Source organism: Crinia signifera, chromosome 8, assembly GCF_055691185.1.
Source record: "Crinia signifera chromosome 8, ASM5569118v1, whole genome shotgun sequence".
Lineage (NCBI taxonomy): Eukaryota > Metazoa > Chordata > Amphibia > Anura > Myobatrachidae > Crinia > Crinia signifera.
This window is the reverse complement of record NC_139224.1, coordinates 65,719,490-65,735,436: the sequence shown is the minus strand read 5'-3', so window position 1 is coordinate 65,735,436 and position 15,947 is coordinate 65,719,490. Positions and strand designations below refer to the sequence as shown.

At 39.6% G+C, this 15,947-nt stretch overlaps 30 non-coding genes and 3 pseudogenes across 30 annotated transcripts; all 33 read left to right on the top strand.

Moving 5' to 3' along the window:
• Positions 1-737: 737 nt before the first annotated feature.
• Positions 738-856, top strand: LOC146034119 (5S ribosomal RNA). Its single transcript, XR_014459525.1, has one exon. It is a non-coding gene; the product is annotated as a 5S ribosomal RNA (ribosomal RNA).
• Positions 857-1,201: 345 nt separating this feature from the next.
• Positions 1,202-1,320, top strand: LOC146033339 (5S ribosomal RNA). Its single transcript, XR_014458749.1, has one exon. It is a non-coding gene; the product is annotated as a 5S ribosomal RNA (ribosomal RNA).
• Positions 1,321-1,665: 345 nt separating this feature from the next.
• Positions 1,666-1,784, top strand: LOC146027933 (5S ribosomal RNA; annotated as a pseudogene).
• Positions 1,785-2,126: 342 nt separating this feature from the next.
• LOC146031498 (5S ribosomal RNA) lies at positions 2,127-2,245 on the top strand. The gene has a single exon (XR_014456964.1). It is a non-coding gene; the product is annotated as a 5S ribosomal RNA (ribosomal RNA).
• A 345-nt stretch (positions 2,246-2,590) lies between these two features.
• Positions 2,591-2,709, top strand: LOC146028185 (5S ribosomal RNA; annotated as a pseudogene).
• Positions 2,710-3,051: 342 nt separating this feature from the next.
• Positions 3,052-3,170, top strand: LOC146033136 (5S ribosomal RNA). Its single transcript, XR_014458547.1, has one exon. It is a non-coding gene; the product is annotated as a 5S ribosomal RNA (ribosomal RNA).
• A 345-nt stretch (positions 3,171-3,515) lies between these two features.
• LOC146031742 (5S ribosomal RNA) lies at positions 3,516-3,634 on the top strand. The gene has a single exon (XR_014457200.1). It is a non-coding gene; the product is annotated as a 5S ribosomal RNA (ribosomal RNA).
• A 343-nt stretch (positions 3,635-3,977) lies between these two features.
• On the top strand, positions 3,978-4,096 carry LOC146035041 (5S ribosomal RNA). The gene has a single exon (XR_014460444.1). It is a non-coding gene; the product is annotated as a 5S ribosomal RNA (ribosomal RNA).
• Positions 4,097-4,441: 345 nt separating this feature from the next.
• Positions 4,442-4,560, top strand: LOC146034889 (5S ribosomal RNA). The gene has a single exon (XR_014460292.1). It is a non-coding gene; the product is annotated as a 5S ribosomal RNA (ribosomal RNA).
• A 345-nt stretch (positions 4,561-4,905) lies between these two features.
• On the top strand, positions 4,906-5,024 carry LOC146030989 (5S ribosomal RNA). The gene has a single exon (XR_014456468.1). It is a non-coding gene; the product is annotated as a 5S ribosomal RNA (ribosomal RNA).
• Positions 5,025-5,369: 345 nt separating this feature from the next.
• Positions 5,370-5,488, top strand: LOC146028512 (5S ribosomal RNA; annotated as a pseudogene).
• Positions 5,489-5,830: 342 nt separating this feature from the next.
• Positions 5,831-5,949, top strand: LOC146033327 (5S ribosomal RNA). The gene has a single exon (XR_014458737.1). It is a non-coding gene; the product is annotated as a 5S ribosomal RNA (ribosomal RNA).
• A 344-nt stretch (positions 5,950-6,293) lies between these two features.
• Positions 6,294-6,412, top strand: LOC146031296 (5S ribosomal RNA). Its single transcript, XR_014456765.1, has one exon. It is a non-coding gene; the product is annotated as a 5S ribosomal RNA (ribosomal RNA).
• A 345-nt stretch (positions 6,413-6,757) lies between these two features.
• On the top strand, positions 6,758-6,876 carry LOC146030794 (5S ribosomal RNA). The gene has a single exon (XR_014456279.1). It is a non-coding gene; the product is annotated as a 5S ribosomal RNA (ribosomal RNA).
• A 345-nt stretch (positions 6,877-7,221) lies between these two features.
• Positions 7,222-7,340, top strand: LOC146034711 (5S ribosomal RNA). Its single transcript, XR_014460114.1, has one exon. It is a non-coding gene; the product is annotated as a 5S ribosomal RNA (ribosomal RNA).
• Positions 7,341-7,685: 345 nt separating this feature from the next.
• Positions 7,686-7,804, top strand: LOC146031295 (5S ribosomal RNA). The gene has a single exon (XR_014456764.1). It is a non-coding gene; the product is annotated as a 5S ribosomal RNA (ribosomal RNA).
• A 345-nt stretch (positions 7,805-8,149) lies between these two features.
• Positions 8,150-8,268, top strand: LOC146031841 (5S ribosomal RNA). Its single transcript, XR_014457294.1, has one exon. It is a non-coding gene; the product is annotated as a 5S ribosomal RNA (ribosomal RNA).
• A 342-nt stretch (positions 8,269-8,610) lies between these two features.
• On the top strand, positions 8,611-8,729 carry LOC146033315 (5S ribosomal RNA). The gene has a single exon (XR_014458725.1). It is a non-coding gene; the product is annotated as a 5S ribosomal RNA (ribosomal RNA).
• A 345-nt stretch (positions 8,730-9,074) lies between these two features.
• Positions 9,075-9,193, top strand: LOC146030739 (5S ribosomal RNA). Its single transcript, XR_014456229.1, has one exon. It is a non-coding gene; the product is annotated as a 5S ribosomal RNA (ribosomal RNA).
• Positions 9,194-9,538: 345 nt separating this feature from the next.
• Positions 9,539-9,657, top strand: LOC146031101 (5S ribosomal RNA). Its single transcript, XR_014456577.1, has one exon. It is a non-coding gene; the product is annotated as a 5S ribosomal RNA (ribosomal RNA).
• A 345-nt stretch (positions 9,658-10,002) lies between these two features.
• Positions 10,003-10,121, top strand: LOC146033303 (5S ribosomal RNA). Its single transcript, XR_014458713.1, has one exon. It is a non-coding gene; the product is annotated as a 5S ribosomal RNA (ribosomal RNA).
• Positions 10,122-10,443: 322 nt separating this feature from the next.
• LOC146031777 (5S ribosomal RNA) lies at positions 10,444-10,562 on the top strand. Its single transcript, XR_014457233.1, has one exon. It is a non-coding gene; the product is annotated as a 5S ribosomal RNA (ribosomal RNA).
• A 345-nt stretch (positions 10,563-10,907) lies between these two features.
• LOC146033348 (5S ribosomal RNA) lies at positions 10,908-11,026 on the top strand. The gene has a single exon (XR_014458758.1). It is a non-coding gene; the product is annotated as a 5S ribosomal RNA (ribosomal RNA).
• A 345-nt stretch (positions 11,027-11,371) lies between these two features.
• Positions 11,372-11,490, top strand: LOC146030386 (5S ribosomal RNA). The gene has a single exon (XR_014455883.1). It is a non-coding gene; the product is annotated as a 5S ribosomal RNA (ribosomal RNA).
• Positions 11,491-11,835: 345 nt separating this feature from the next.
• LOC146030988 (5S ribosomal RNA) lies at positions 11,836-11,954 on the top strand. Its single transcript, XR_014456467.1, has one exon. It is a non-coding gene; the product is annotated as a 5S ribosomal RNA (ribosomal RNA).
• A 345-nt stretch (positions 11,955-12,299) lies between these two features.
• LOC146031840 (5S ribosomal RNA) lies at positions 12,300-12,418 on the top strand. The gene has a single exon (XR_014457293.1). It is a non-coding gene; the product is annotated as a 5S ribosomal RNA (ribosomal RNA).
• A 342-nt stretch (positions 12,419-12,760) lies between these two features.
• Positions 12,761-12,879, top strand: LOC146030738 (5S ribosomal RNA). Its single transcript, XR_014456228.1, has one exon. It is a non-coding gene; the product is annotated as a 5S ribosomal RNA (ribosomal RNA).
• A 345-nt stretch (positions 12,880-13,224) lies between these two features.
• LOC146031099 (5S ribosomal RNA) lies at positions 13,225-13,343 on the top strand. Its single transcript, XR_014456575.1, has one exon. It is a non-coding gene; the product is annotated as a 5S ribosomal RNA (ribosomal RNA).
• A 345-nt stretch (positions 13,344-13,688) lies between these two features.
• On the top strand, positions 13,689-13,807 carry LOC146033291 (5S ribosomal RNA). Its single transcript, XR_014458701.1, has one exon. It is a non-coding gene; the product is annotated as a 5S ribosomal RNA (ribosomal RNA).
• Positions 13,808-14,129: 322 nt separating this feature from the next.
• LOC146031775 (5S ribosomal RNA) lies at positions 14,130-14,248 on the top strand. Its single transcript, XR_014457231.1, has one exon. It is a non-coding gene; the product is annotated as a 5S ribosomal RNA (ribosomal RNA).
• Positions 14,249-14,593: 345 nt separating this feature from the next.
• LOC146031239 (5S ribosomal RNA) lies at positions 14,594-14,712 on the top strand. The gene has a single exon (XR_014456710.1). It is a non-coding gene; the product is annotated as a 5S ribosomal RNA (ribosomal RNA).
• Positions 14,713-15,057: 345 nt separating this feature from the next.
• On the top strand, positions 15,058-15,176 carry LOC146030375 (5S ribosomal RNA). Its single transcript, XR_014455872.1, has one exon. It is a non-coding gene; the product is annotated as a 5S ribosomal RNA (ribosomal RNA).
• A 345-nt stretch (positions 15,177-15,521) lies between these two features.
• Positions 15,522-15,640, top strand: LOC146030987 (5S ribosomal RNA). Its single transcript, XR_014456466.1, has one exon. It is a non-coding gene; the product is annotated as a 5S ribosomal RNA (ribosomal RNA).
• The last annotated feature ends 307 nt before the right edge of the window (positions 15,641-15,947 follow it).

The window sequence follows — 15,947 nt, the reverse complement described above, 5'->3', positions numbered from 1 at the left end:
TAAATGCCTCCCCTTATTAGTGAAATCCTGCCCATGGATTACCCCCTGTTTGCAAGCACTGAGAAAGTCTAAAATTACTCACCGCTGTGAAGGCCGTGTGGAAGAGGGCACTGATGACAACAGTGGCCCTCCCTTCCAATGGCTGGGGAACAAGGAATAATTGGCATCAATGGGGCATGGGCATAGATGTGTGGATGAAAGGAATAGGTGGAAGGAATAGGGAATGGGCAGACAGACGGAGCATCATACAGGGGCATAGATGGACAGACAGACAAACAGGAGGGTGCACCGATGGATACGCCCAATCTCGTCTGATCTTGGAAGCTAAGCAATGTTGGGCCTGGTTAGTACTTGGGTGGGAGACCACATGGGAACACCAGGTGCTGTAGGCTTTTTCCCATTACTGGCAAATTGTTTTTATTCTCTAGCTATTTAAATTGGAAACTTTTTCTTTTTATTGCCGATACAGACATTTGGGAGAGGTCAAACAGACACAATAGCCATCACCTAAAGACTTACCACACTTTTTCGGCCCAATTCCAACTGCTTTTGGCAGCTAAACAGTGTTGAGCCTCTTTAGTAGATTAATTTGAGACCACCTGCTTATATCATGTCCTGTAGGTCTTTTTACATTACCAACACATGATTTTTTTCAGTAAGCCAAAACAGTTAGGAAACTTTTTTATTAGCTTACCTGGTTATAGAAGTAGAAGAGGGCAAAAAAGTGCTTGTTTTTCACATACAGCCATACCACATTGGATACGCCCAATCTCGTCTGATCTTGGAAGCTAAGCAGTGTTTGGCCTGGTTAGTACTTGGGTGGGAGACCACATGGGAACACCAGGTGCTGTAGGTTTTTCCCATTACTGGCAAATTGTTTTTATTCTCTAGCTTTTTAAATTGGAAACTTTGTTCTCTTTATTGCCAGTACAGACATTTGGAAGAGGTCAAACAGACACAATAGCCATCACCTAAAAACTTACCACACTGTTTAGGCCCAATTCCAACTGCTTTTGGCAGCTAAACATTGTTGAGCCTCTTTAGTAGTTTAATTTGAGACCACCTGCTAATATCATGTCCTGTATGTCTTTTTACATTACCAACACATGATTTTTCTCAGTAAGCCAATACAGTTAGGAAACTTTTTTATTAGCTTACCTGGTTATAGAAGTAGAAGAGGGCAAAATAGTGCATGTATTTCACCTACAGCCATACCACATTGGATACGCCCAATCTCGTCTGATCTTGGAAGCTAAGCAGTGTTGGGCCTGGTTAGTACTTGGGTGGGAGACCACATGGGAACACCAGGTGCTGTAGGTTTTCCCCATTACTGGCAAATTGTTTTTATTCTCTAGCTTTTTAAATTGGAAACTTTTTTCTCGTTATTGCCAGTACAGACATTTGGAAGAGGTCAAACAGACACAATAGCCATCACCTAAAAACTTACCACACTGTTTAGGCCCAATTCCAACTGCTTTTGGCAGCTAAACAGTGTTGAGCCTCTTTAGTAGTTCAATTTGAGACCACCTGCTAATATCATGTCCTGTAGGTCTTTTTACATTACCAACACATGATTTTTTTCAGTAAGCCAATATAGTTAGGAAACTTTTTTATTAGCTTACCTGGTTATAGAAGTAGAAGAGGGCAAAAAAGTGCTTGTATTTCATCTACAGCCATACCGCATTGGATACGCCCAATCTCGTCTGATCTTGGAAGCTAAGCAGTGTTGTGCCTGGTTAGTACTTGGGTGGGAGACCACATGGGATCACCTGGTGCTGTAGAATTTTTTCCATTACTGGCAAATTGTTTTTATTCTCTAGCTATTTAAATTGGAAACTTTTTTTTATTGCCAGTACAGACATTTGAAAGAGGTCAAACAGACACAAAAGCCATCACCTAAAAACTTACCACACTGTTTAGGCCCAATTCCAACTGCTTTTGGCAGCTAAACAGTGTTGAGCCTCTTTAGTAGTTTAATTTGAGACCACCTGCTTATATCATGTCCTGTAGGTTTTTTTACATTACCAACACATGATTTTTTTCAGTAAGCCAAAACAGTTAGGACACTTTTTTATTAGCTTACCTGGTTATAGAAGTAGAAGAGGGCAAAAAAGTCCCTGTATCTCACCTACAGTCATACCACATTGGATATGCCCAATCTCGTCTGATCTTGGAAGCTAAGCAGTGTTGGGCCTGGTTAGTACTTGGGTGGGAGACCACATGGGAACACCAGGTGCTGTAGGTTTTTCCCATTACTGGCAAATTGTTTTTATTCACTAGCATTTTAAATTGGAAACTTTTTTCTCTTTATTGCCAGTACAGACATTTGGAAGAGGTCAAACAGACACAATAGCCATCACCTAAAAACTTACCACACTGTTTAGGCCCAATTCCAACTGCTTTTGGCAGCTAAACAGTGTTTAGCCTCTTTAGTAGTTTAATTTGAGAAAACCTGCTAATATCATGTCCTGTAGGTCTTTTTACATTACCAACACATGATTTTTTTCAGTAAGCCAATACAGTTAGGAAACTTTTTTATTAGCTTACCTGGTTATAGAAGTAGAAGAGGGCAAAAAAGTGCTTGTATTTCATCTACAGCCATACCACATTGGATACGCCCAATCTCGCCTGATCTTGGGAGCTAAGCAGTGTTGTGCCTGGTTAGTACTTGGGTGGGAGACCACATGGGAACACCTGGTGCTGTAGAATTTTTTCCATTACTGGCAAATTGTTTTTATTCTCTAGCTATTTAAATTGGAAACTTTTTTTTATTGCCAGTACAGACATTTGGAAGAGGTCAAACAGACACAATAGCCATCACCTAAAAACTTACCACACTGTTTAGGCCCAATTCCAACTGCTTTTGGCAGCTAAACAGTGTTGAGCCTCTTTAGTAATTTAATTTGAGACCACCTGCTTATATCATGTCCTGTAGGTTTTTTTACATTACCAACACATGATTTTTTTCAGTAAGCCAAAACAGTTAGGACACTTTTTTATTAGCTTACCTGGTTATAGAAGTAGAAGAGGGCAAAAAAGTGCCTGTATCTCACCTACAGCCATACCACATTGGATACGCCCAATCTCGTCTGATCTTGGAAGCTAAGCAGTGTTGGGTCTGGTTAGTATTTGGGTGGGAGACCACATGGGAACACCAGGTGCTGTAGGTTTTTCCCATTACTGGCAAATTGTTTTTATTCTCTAGCTTTTTAAATTGGAAACTTTTTTCTCTTTATTGCCAGTACAGACATTTGGAAGAGGTCAAACAGACACAATAGCCATCACCTAAAAACTTACCACGCTGTTTAGGCCCAATTCCAACTGCTTTTGGCAGCTAAACATTGTTGAGCCTCTTTAGTAGTTTAATTTGAGACCACCTGCTAATATCATGTCCTGTAGGTCTTTTTACATTACCAACACATGATTTTTTTCAGTAAGCCAATACAGTTAGGAAACTTTTTTATTAGCTTACCTGGTTATAGAAGTAGAAGAGGACAAAATAGTGCCTGTATTTCACCTACAGCCATACCACATTAGATACGCCCAATCTCGTCTGATCTTGGAAGCTAAGCAGTGTTGGGCCTGGTTAGTACTTGGGTGGGAGACCACATGGGAACACCAGGTGCTGTAGGTTTTTTTCTTATTACTGGCAAATTGTTTTTATTCACTAGCTATTTAAATTGGAAACTTTTTTTTATTGCCAGTACAGACATTTGGAAGAGGTCAAACAGACACAATAGCCATCACCTAAAAACTTACCACACGGTTTAGGCCCAATTCCAACTGCTTTTGGCAGCTAAACAGTGTTGAAACTCTTTAGTAGTTTCATTTGAGACCACCTGCTTATATCATGTCCTGTAGGTCTTTTTACATTACCAACACATGATTTTTTTCAGTAAGCCAAAACAGTTAGGAAACTTTTTTATTAGCTTACCTGGTTATAGAAGTAGAAGAGGGCAAAAAAGTGCCTATATCTCACCTAAAGCCATACCACATTGGATACGCCCAATCTCGTCTGATCTTGGAAGCTAAGCAGTGTTGGGCCTGGTAAGTACTTGGGTGGGAGACCACATGGGAACACCAGGTTCTGTAGGTTTTTCCCATTACTGGCAAATTGTTTTTATTCTCTAGCTTTTTAAATTGGAAACTTTTTTCTCTTTATTGCCAGTACAGACATTTGGAAGAGGTCAAACAGACACAATAGCCATCACCTAAAAACTTACCACACTGTTTAGGCCCAATTCCAACTGCTTTTGGCAGCTAAATATTGTTGAGCCTCTTTATTAGTTTTATTTGAGACCACCTGCTAATATCATGTCCTGTAGGTCTTTTTACATTACCAACACATGATTTTTTTCAGTAAGCCAATACAGTTAGGAAACTTTTTTATTAGCTTACCCTGTTATAGAAGTAGAAGAGGGCAAAATAGTGCCTGTATCTCACCTACAGCCATACCACATTGGATACGCCCAATCTCGTCTGATCTTGGAAGCTAAGCAATGTTGGGCATGGTTAGTACTTGGGTGGGAGACCACATGGGAACACCAGGTGCTTTAGGCTTTTTCCCATTACTGGCAAATTGTTTTTATTCTCTAGCTATTTAAATTGGAAACTTTTTCTTTTTATTGCCGACACAGACATTTGGGAGAGGTTAAACAGACACAATAGGCATCACCTAAAGACTTACCACACTGTTTCGGCCCAATTCCAACTGCTTTTGGCAGCTAAACAGTGTTGAGCCTCTTTAGTAGATTAATTTGAGACCACCTGCTTATATCATGTCCTGTAGGTCTTTTTACATTACCAACACATGATTTTTTTCAGTAAGCCAAAACAGTTAGGACACTTTTTTATTAGCTTACCTGGTTATAGAAGTAGAAGAGGGCAAAAAAGTCCCTGTATCTCACCTACAGCCATACCACATTGGATATGCCCAATCTCGTCTGATCTTGGAAGCTAAGCAGTGTTGGGCCTGGTTAGTACTTGGGTGGGAGACCACATGGGAACACCAGGTGCTGTAGGTTTTTCCCATTACTGGCAAATTGTTTTTATTCTCTAGCATTTTAAATTGGAAACTTTTTTCTCTTTATTGCCAGTACAGACATTTGGAAGAGGTCAAACAGACACAATAGCCATCACCTAAAAACTTACCACACTGTTTAGGCCCAATTCCAACTGCTTTTGGCAGCTAAACAGTGTTTAGCCTCTTTAGTAGTTTAATTTGAGAAAACCTGCTAATATCATGTCCTGTAGGTCTTTTTACATTACCAACACATGATTTTTTTCAGTAAGCCAATACAGTTAGGAAACTTTTTTATTAGCTTACCTGGTTATAGAAGTAGAAGAGGGCAAAAAAGTGCCTGTATTTCATCTACAGCCATACCACATTGGATACGCCCAATCTCCCCTGATCTTGGGAGCTAAGCAGTGTTGTGCCTGGTTAGTACTTGGGTGGGAGACCACATGGGAACACCTGGTGCTGTAGAATTTTTTCCATTACTGGCAAATTGTTTTTATTCTCTAGCTATTTAAATTGGAAACTTTTTTTTATTGCCAGTACAGACATTTGGAAGAGGTCAAACAGACACAATAGCCATCACCTAAAAACTTACCACACTGTTTAGGCCCAATTCCAACTGCTTTTGGCAGCTAAACAGTGTTGAGCCTCTTTAGTAATTTAATTTGAGACCACCTGCTTATATCATGTCCTGTAGGTTTTTTTACATTACCAACACATGATTTTTTTCAGTAAGCCAAAACAGTTAGGACACTTTTTTATTAGCTTACCTGGTTATAGAAGTAGAAGAGGGCAAAAAAGTGCCTGTATCTCACCTACAGCCATACCACATTGGATACGCCCAATCTCGTCTGATCTTGGAAGCTAAGCAGTGTTGGGCCTGGTTAGTACTTGGGTGGGAGACCACATGGGAACACCAGGTGCTGTAGGTTTTTCCCATTACTGGCAAATTGTTTTTATTCTCTAGCTTTTTAAATTGGAAACTTTTTTTCTTTATTGCCAGTACAGACATTTGGAAGAGGTCAAACAGACACAATAGCCATCACCTAAAAACTTACCACGCTGTTTAGGCCCAATTCCAACTGCATTTGGCAGCTAAACATTGTTGAGCCTCTTTAGTAGTTTAATTTGAGACCACCTGCTAATATCATGTCCTGTAGGTCTTTTTACATTACCAACACATGATTTTTTTCAGTAAGCCAATACAGTTAGGGAACTTTTTTATTAGCTTACCTGGTTATAGAAGTAGAAGAGGGCAAAAAAGTGCTTGTATTCCACCTACAGCCATACCACATTGGATACGCCCAATTTCGTCTGATCTTGGAAGCTAAGCAGTGTTGGGCCTGGTTAGTACTTGGGTGGGAGACCACATGGGAACACCAGGTGCTGTAGGTTTTTCCCATTACTCGCAAATTGTTTTAATACTCTAGCTTTTTAAATTGGAAACTTTTTTCTCTTTATTGCCAGTACAGACATTTGGAAGAGGTCAAACAGACACAATAGCCATCACCTAAAAACTTACCACACTGTTTAGGCCCAATTCCAACTGCTTTTGGCAGCTAAACATTGTTGAGCCTCTTTAGTAGTTTGATTTGAGACCACCTGCTAATATCATGTCCTGTAGGTCTTTTTACATTACCAACACATGATTTTTTTCAGTAAGTCAATACAGTTAGGAAACTTTTTTATTAGCTTACCTGGTTATAGAAGTAGAAGAGGGCAAAATAGTGCCGATATCTCACCTACAGCCATACCACATTGGATACGCCCAATCTCGTCTGATCTTGGAAGCTAAGCAATGTTGGGCCTGGTTAGTACTTGGGTGGGAGACCACATGGGAACACCAGGTGCTGTAGGGTTTTTCCCATTACTGGCAAATTGTTTTTATTCTCTAGCTATTTAAATTGGAAACTTTTTCTTTTTATTGCCGACACAGACATTTGGGAGAGGTCAAACAGACACAATAGGCATCACCTAAAGACTTACCACACTGTTTCGGCCCAATTCCAACTGCTTTTGGCAGCTAAACAGTGTTGAGCCTCTTTAGTAGATTAATTTGAGACCACCTGCTTATATCATGTCCTGTAGGTCTTTTTACATTACCAACACATGATTTTATTCAGTAAGCCAAAACAGTTAGGAAACTTTTTTATTAGCTTACCTGGTTATAGAAGTAGAAGAGGGCAAAAAAGTGCTTGTATTTCAGCTACAGCCATACCACATTGGATACGCCCAATCTCGTCTGATCTTGGAAGCTAAGCAGTGTTGGGCCTGGTTAGTACTTGGGTGGGAGACCACATAGGAACACCAGGTGATGTAGGTTTTTCCCATTACTGGCAAATTGTTTTTATTCTCTAGCTTTTTAAATTGGAAACTTTTTTCTCTTTATTGCCAGTACAGACATTTGGAAGAGGTCAAACAGACACAATAGCCATCACCTAAAAACTTACCACACTGTTTAGGCCCAATTCCAACTGCTTTTGGCAGCTAAACAGTGTTGAGCCTCTTTAGTAGTTTAATTTGAGACCATCTGCTTATAAAATGTCCTGTAGGTTTTTTTACATTACCAACACATGATTTTTTTCAGTAAGCCAATACAGTTAGGAAACTTTTTTATTAGCTTACCTGGTTATAGAAGTAGAAGAGGGCAAAAAAGTGCTTGTATTCCACCTACAGCCATACCACATTGGATACGCCCAATTTCGTCTGATCTTGGAAGCTAAGCAGTGTTGGGCCTGGTTAGTACTTGGGTGGGAGACCACATGGGAACACCAGGTGCTGTAGGTTTTTCCCATTACTCGCAAATTGTTTTAATACTCTAGCTTTTTAAATTGGAAACTTTTTTCTCTTTATTGCCAGTACAGACATTTGGAAGAGGTCAAACAGACACAATAGCCATCACCTAAAAACTTACCACACTGTTTAGGCCCAATTCCAACTGCTTTTGGCAGCTAAACAGTGTTGAGCCTCTTTAGTAGTTTAATTTGAGACCATCTGCTTATAAAATGTCCTGTAGGTTTTTTTACATTACCAACACATGATTTTTTTCAGTAAGCCAATACAGTTAGGAAACTTTTTTATTAGCTTACCTGGTTATAGAAGTAGAAGAGGGCAAAAAAGTGCTTGTATTTCACCTACAGCCATACCACATTGGATACGCCCAATCTCGTCTGATCTTGGAAGCTAAGCAGTGTTGGGCCTGGTTAGTACTCGGGTGGGAGACCACATGGGAACACCTGGTGCTGTAGGATTTTTTCCATTACTGGCAAATTGTTTATATTCTCTAGCTATTTAAATTGGAAACTTTTTTTTATTGCCAGTACAGACATTTGGAAGAGGTCAAACAGACACAATAGCCATCACCTAAAAACTTACCACACTGTTTAGGCCCAATTCCAACTGCTTTTGGCAGCTAAACAGTGTTGAGCCTCTTTAGTAGTTTAATTTGAGACCACCTGCTTATATCATGTCCTGTAGGTTTTTTTACATTACCAACACATGATTTTTTTCAGTAAGCCAAAACAGTTAGGACACTTTTTTATTAGCTTACCTGGTTATAGAAGTAGAAGAGGGCAAAAAAGTGCTTGTATTTCACCTACAGCCATACCACATTGGATACGCCCAATCTCGTCTGATCTTGGAAGCTAAGCAGTGTTGGGCCTGGTTAGTACTTGGGTGGGAGACCACATGGGAACACCAGGTGCTGTAGGTTTTTCCCATTACTGGCAAATTGTTTTTATTCTCTAGCTTTTTAAATTGGAAACTTTTTTCTCTTTATTGCCAGTACAGACATTTGGAAGAGGTCAAACAGACACAATAGCCATAACCTAAAAACTTACCACACTGTTTAGGCCCAATTCCAACTGCTTTTGGCAGCTAAACAGTGTTGAGCCTATTTAGTAGATTAATTTGAGACCACCTGCTTATATCATGTCCTGTAGGTCTTTTTACATTACCAACACATGATTTTTTTCAGTAAGCCAAAACAGTTAGGAAACTTTTTTATTAGCTTACCTGGTTATAGAAGTAGAAGAGGGCAAAAAAGTGCTTGTATTCCACCTACAGCCATACCACATTGGATACACCCAATCTCGTCTGATCTCGGAAGCTAAGCAGTGTTGGGCCTGGTTAGTACTTGGGTGGGAGACCACATGGGAACACCAGGTGCTGTAGGTTTTTCCCATTAATGGCAAATTGTTTTTATTCTCTAGTTTTTTAAATTGGAAACTTTTTTCTCTTTATTGCCAGTACAGACATTTGGAAGAGGTCAAACAGACACAATAGCCATCACCTAAAAACTTACCACACTGTTTAGGCCCAATTCCAACTGCTTTTGGCAGCTAAACATTGTTGAGCCTCTTTAGTAGTTTAATTTGAGACCACCTGCTAATATCATGTCCTGTAGGTCTTTTTACATTACCAACACATGATTTTTTTCAGTAAGCCAATACAGTTAGGAAACTTTTTTATTAGCTTACCTGGTTATAGAAGTAGAAGAGGGCAAAATAGTGCCTATATCTCACCTATAGCCATACCACATTGGATACGCCCAATCTCGTCTGATCTTGGAAGCTAAGCAATGTTGGGCCTGGTTAGTACTTGGGTGGGAGACCACATGGGAACACCAGGTGCTGTAGGCTTTTTCCCATTACTTGCAAATTGTTTTTATTCTCTAGCTATTTAAATTGGAAACTTTTTCTTTTTATTGCCGACACAGACATTTGGGAGAGGTCAAACAGACACAATAGGCATCACCTAAAGACTTACCACACTGTTTCGGCCCAATTCCAACTGCTTTTGGCAGCTAAACAGTGTTTAGCCTCTTTAGTAGTTTAATTTGAGACCATCTGCTTATAAAATGTCCTGTAGGTTTTTTTACATTACCAACACATGATTTTTTTCAGTAAGCCAAAACAGTTAGGAATCTTCTTTATTAGCTTACCTGGTTATAGAAGTAGAAGAGGGCAAAAAAGTGCATGTATTTCACCTACAGCCATACCACATTGGATACGCCCAATCTCGTCTGATCTTGGAAGCTAAGCAGTGTTGGGCCTGGTTAGTACTTGGGTGGGAGACCACATGGGAACACCAGGTGCTGTAGGTTTTTATTCTCTAGCTTTTTAAATTGGAAACTTTTTTCTCTTTATTGCCAGTACAGACATTTGGAAGAGGTCAAACAGACACAATAGCCATCACCTAAAAACTTACCATACTGTTTAGGCCCAATTCCAACTGCTTTTGGCAGCTAAACAGTGTTGAGCCTCTTTAGTAGTTTAATTTGAGACCATCTGCTTATAAAATGTCCTGTAGGTTTTTTTACATTACCAACACATGATTTTTTTCAGTAAGCCAAAACAGTTAGGACACTTTTTTATTAGCTTACCTGGTTATAGAAGTAGAAGAGGGCAAAATAGTGCCTGTATCTCAACTACAGCCATACCACATTGGATACGCCCAATCTCGTCTGATCTTGGAAGCTAAGCAATGTTGGGCCTGGTTAGTACTTGGGTGGGAGACCACATGGGAACACCAGGTGCTGTAGGCTTTTTCCCATTACTGGCAAATTGTTTTTATTCTCTAGCTATTTAAATTGGAAAGTTTTTCTTTTTATTGCCGACACAGACATTTGGGAGAGGTCAAACAGACACAATAGGCATCACCTAAAGACTTACCACACTGTTTCGGCCCAATTCCAACTGCTTTTGGCAGCTAAACAGTGTTGAGCCTCTTTAGTAGATTAATTTGAGACCACCTGCTTATATCATGTCCTGTAGGTCTTTTTACATTACCAACACATGATTTTTTTCAGTAAGCCAAAACAGTTAGGAAACTTTTTTATTAGCTTACCTGGTTATAGAAGTAGAAGAGGGCAAAAAAGTGCTTGTATTCCACCTACAGCCATACCAAATTGGATACACCCAATCTCGTCTGATCTTGGAAGCTAAGCAGTGTTGGGCCTGGTTAGTACTTGGGTGGGAGACCACATGGGAACACCAAGTGCTGTAGGTTTTTCCCATTACTGGCAAATTGTTTTTATTCTCTAGCTTTTTAAATTGGAAACTTTTTTCTCTTTATTGCCAGTACAGACATTTGGAAGAGGTCAAACAGACACAATAGCCATCACCTAAAAACTTACCACACTGTTTTGGCCCAATTCCAACTGCTTTTGGCAGCTAAACATTGTTGAGCCTCTTTAGTAGTTTAATTTGAGACCACCTGCTAATATCATGTCCTGTAGGTCTTATTACATTACCAACACATGATTTTTTTCAGTAAGCCAATACCGTTAGGAAACTTTTTTATTAGCTTACCTGGTTATAGAAGTAGAAGAGGGCAAAATAGTGCCTGTATCTCACCTACAGCCATACCACATTGGATACGCCCAATCTCGTCTGATCTTGGAAGCTAAGCAATGTTGGGCCTGGTTAGTACTTGGGTGGGAGACCACATGGGAAAACCAGGTGCTGTAGGTTTTTCCCATTACTGGCAAATTGTTTTTATTCTCTAGCTTTTTAAATTGGAAACTTTTTTCTCTTTATTGCCAGTACAGACATTTGGAAGAGGTCAAACAGACACAATAGCCATCACCTAAAAACTTACCATACTGTTTAGGCCCAATTCCAACTGCTTTTGGCAGCTAAACAGTGTTGAGCCTCTTTAGTAGATTAATTTGAGACCACCTGCTTATATCATGTCCTGTAGGTCTTTTTACATTACCAACACATGATTTTTTTCAGTAAGCCAAAACAGTTAGGAAACTTTTTTATTAGCTTACCTGGTTATAGAAGTAGAAGAGGGCAAAAAAGTGCTTGTATTTCACCTACAGCCATACCACATTGGATATGCCCAATCTCGTCTGATCTTGGAAGCTAAGCAGTGTTGGGCCTGGTTAGTACTTGGGTGGGAGACCACATGGGAACACCAGGTGCTGTAGGTTTTTCCCATTACTGGCAAATTGGTTTTATTCTCTAGCTTTTTAAATTGGAAACTTTTTTCTCTTTATTGCCAGTACAGACATTTGGAAGAGGTCAAACAGACACAATAGCCATCACCTAAAAACTTACCACACTGTTTAGGCCCAATTCCAACTGCTTTTGGCAGCTAAACAGTGTTGAGCCTCTTTAGTAGTTTAATTTGAGACCATCTGCTTATAAAATGTCCTGTAGGTTTTTTTACATTACCAACACATGATTTTTTTCAGTAAGCCAATACAGTTAGGAAACTTTTTTATTAGCTTACCTGGTTATAGAAGTAGAAGAGGGCAAAAAAGTGCTTGTATTTCACCTACAGCCATACCACATTGGATACGCCCAATCTCGTCTGATCTTGGAAGCTAAGCAGTGTTGGGCCTGGTTAGTACTCGGGTGGGAGACCACATGGGAACACCTGGTGCTGTAGGATTTTTTCCATTACTGGCAAATTGTTTATATTCTCTAGCTATTTAAATTGGAAACTTTTTTTTATTGCCAGTACAGACATTTGGAAGAGGTCAAACAGACACAATAGCCATCACCTAAAAACTTACCACACTGTTTAGGCCCAATTCCAACTGCTTTTGGCAGCTAAACAGTGTTGAGCCTCTTTAGTAGTTTAATTTGAGACCACCTGCTTATATCATGTCCTGTAGGTCTTTTTACATTACCAACACATGATTTTTTTCAGTAAGCCAAAACAGTTAGGAAACTTTTTTATTAGCTTACCTGGTTATAGAAGTAGAAGAGGGCAAAAAAGTGCTTGTATTCCACCTACAGCCATACCACATTGGATACACCCAATCTCGTCTGATCTCGGAAGCTAAGCAGTGTTGGGCCTGGTTAGTACTTGGGTGGGAGACCACATGGGAACACCAGGTGCTGTAGGTTTTTCCCATTAATGGCAAATTGTTTTTATTCTCTAGTTTTTTAAATTGGAAACTTTTTTCTCTTTATTGCCAGTACAGACATTTGGAAGAGGTCAAACAGACACAATAGCCATCACCTAAAAACTTACCACACTGTTTAGGCCCAATTCCAACTGCTTTTGGCAGCTAAACATTGTTGAGCCTCTTTAGTAGTTTAATTTGAGACCACCTGCTAATATCATGTCCTGTAGGTCTTTTTACATTACCAACACATGATTTTTTTCAGTAAGCCAATACAGTTAGGAAACTTTTTTATTAGCTTACCTGGTTATAGAAGTAGAAGAGGGCAAAATAGTGCCTATATCTCACCTATAGCCATACCACATTGGATACGCCCAATCTCGTCTGATCTTGGAAGCTAAGCAATGTTGGGCCTGGTTAGTACTTGGGTGGGAGACCACATGGGAACACCAGGTGCTGTAGGCTTTTTCCCATTACTTGCAAATTGTTTTTATTCTCTAGCTATTTAAATTGGAAACTTTTTCTTTTTATTGCCGACACAGACATTTGGGAGAGGTCAAACAGACACAATAGGCATCACCTAAAGACTTACCACACTGTTTCGGCCCAATTCCAACTGCTTTTGGCAGCTAAACAGTGTTTAGCCTCTTTAGTAGTTTAATTTGAGACCATCTGCTTATAAAATGTCCTGTAGGTTTTTTTACATTACCAACACATGATTTTTTTCAGTAAGCCAAAACAGTTAGGAATCTTCTTTATTAGCTTACCTGGTTATAGAAGTAGAAGAGGGCAAAAAAGTGCATGTATTTCACCTACAGCCATACCACATTGGATACGCCCAATCTCGTCTGATCTTGGAAGCTAAGCAGTGTTGGGCCTGGTTAGTACTTGGGTGGGAGACCACATGGGAACACCAGGTGCTGTAGGTTTTTATTCTCTAGCTTTTTAAATTGGAAACTTTTTTCTCTTTATTGCCAGTACAGACATTTGGAAGAGGTCAAACAGACACAATAGCCATCACCTAAAAACTTACCATACTGTTTAGGCCCAATTCCAACTGCTTTTGGCAGCTAAACAGTGTTGAGCCTCTTTAGTAGTTTAATTTGAGACCATCTGCTTATAAAATGTCCTGTAGGTTTTTTTACATTACCAACACATGATTTTTTTCAGTAAGCCAAAACAGTTAGGACACTTTTTTATTAGCTTACCTGGTTATAGAAGTAGAAGAGGGCAAAATAGTGCCTGTATCTCAACTACAGCCATACCACATTGGATACGCCCAATCTCGTCTGATCTTGGAAGCTAAGCAATGTTGGGCCTGGTTAGTACTTGGGTGGGAGACCACATGGGAACACCAGGTGCTGTAGGCTTTTTCCCATTACTGGCAAATTGTTTTTATTCTCTAGCTATTTAAATTGGAAAGTTTTTCTTTTTATTGCCGACACAGACATTTGGGAGAGGTCAAACAGACACAATAGGCATCACCTAAAGACTTACCACACTGTTTCGGCCCAATTCCAACTGCTTTTGGCAGCTAAACAGTGTTGAGCCTCTTTAGTAGATTAATTTGAGACCACCTGCTTATATCATGTCCTGTAGGTCTTTTTACATTACCAACACATGATTTTTTTCAGTAAGCCAAAACAGTTAGGAAACTTTTTTATTAGCTTACCTGGTTATAGAAGTAGAAGAGGGCAAAAAAGTGCTTGTATTCCACCTACAGCCATACCACATTGGATACACCCAATCTCGTCTGATCTTGGAAGCTAAGCAGTGTTGGGCCTGGTTAGTACTTGGGTGGGAGACCACATGGGAACACCAAGTGCTGTAGGTTTTTCCCATTACTGGCAAATTGTTTTTATTCTCTAGCTTTTTAAATTGGAAACTTTTTTCTCTTTATTGCCAGTACAGACATTTGGAAGAGGTCAAACAGACACAATAGCCATCACCTAAAAACTTACCACACTGTTTTGGCCCAATTCCAACTGCTTTTGGCAGCTAAACATTGTTGAGCCTCTTTAGTAGTTTAATTTGAGACCACCTGCTAATATCATGTCCTGTAGGTCTTATTACATTACCAACACATGATTTTTTTCAGTAAGCCAATACCGTTAGGAAACTTTTTTATTAGCTTACCTGGTTATAGAAGTAGAAGAGGGCAAAATAGTGCCTGTATCTCACCTACAGCCATACCACATTGGATACGCCCAATCTCGTCTGATCTTGGAAGCTAAGCAATGTTGGGCCTGGTTAGTACTTGGGTGGGAGACCACATGGGAAAACCAGGTGCTGTAGGTTTTTCCCATTACTGGCAAATTGTTTTTATTCTCTAGCTTTTTAAATTGGAAACTTTTTTCTCTTTATTGCCAGTACAGACATTTGGAAGAGGTCAAACAGACACAATAGCCATCACCTAAAAACTTACCATACTGTTTAGGCCCAATTCCAACTGCTTTTGGCAGCTAAACAGTGTTGAGCCTCTTTAGTAGATTAATTTGAGACCACCTGCTTATATCATGTCCTGTAGGTCTTTTTACATTACCAACACATGATTTTTTTCAGTAAGCCAAAACAGTTAGGAAACTTTTTTATTAGCTTACCTGGTTATAGAAGTAGAAGAGGGCAAAAAAGTGCTTGTATTTCACCTACAGCCATACCACATTGGATATGCCCAATCTCGTCTGATCTTGGAAGCTAAGCAGTGTTGGGCCTGGTTAGTACTTGGGTGGGAGACCACATGGGAACACCAGGTGCTGTAGGTTTTTCCCATTACTGGCAAATTGGTTTTATTCTCTAGCTTTTTAAATTGGAAACTTTTTTCTCTTTATTGCCAGTACAGACATTTGGAAGAGGTCAAACAGACACAATAGCCATCACCTAAAAACTTACCATACTGTTTAGGCCCAATTCCAACTGCTTTTGGCAGCTAAACAGTGTTGAGCCTCTTTAGTAGTTTAATTTGAGACCATCTGCTTATAAAATGTCCTGTAGGTTTTTTTACATTACCAACACATGATTTTTTTCAGTAAGCCAAAACAGTTAGGACACTTTTTTATTAGCTTACCTGGT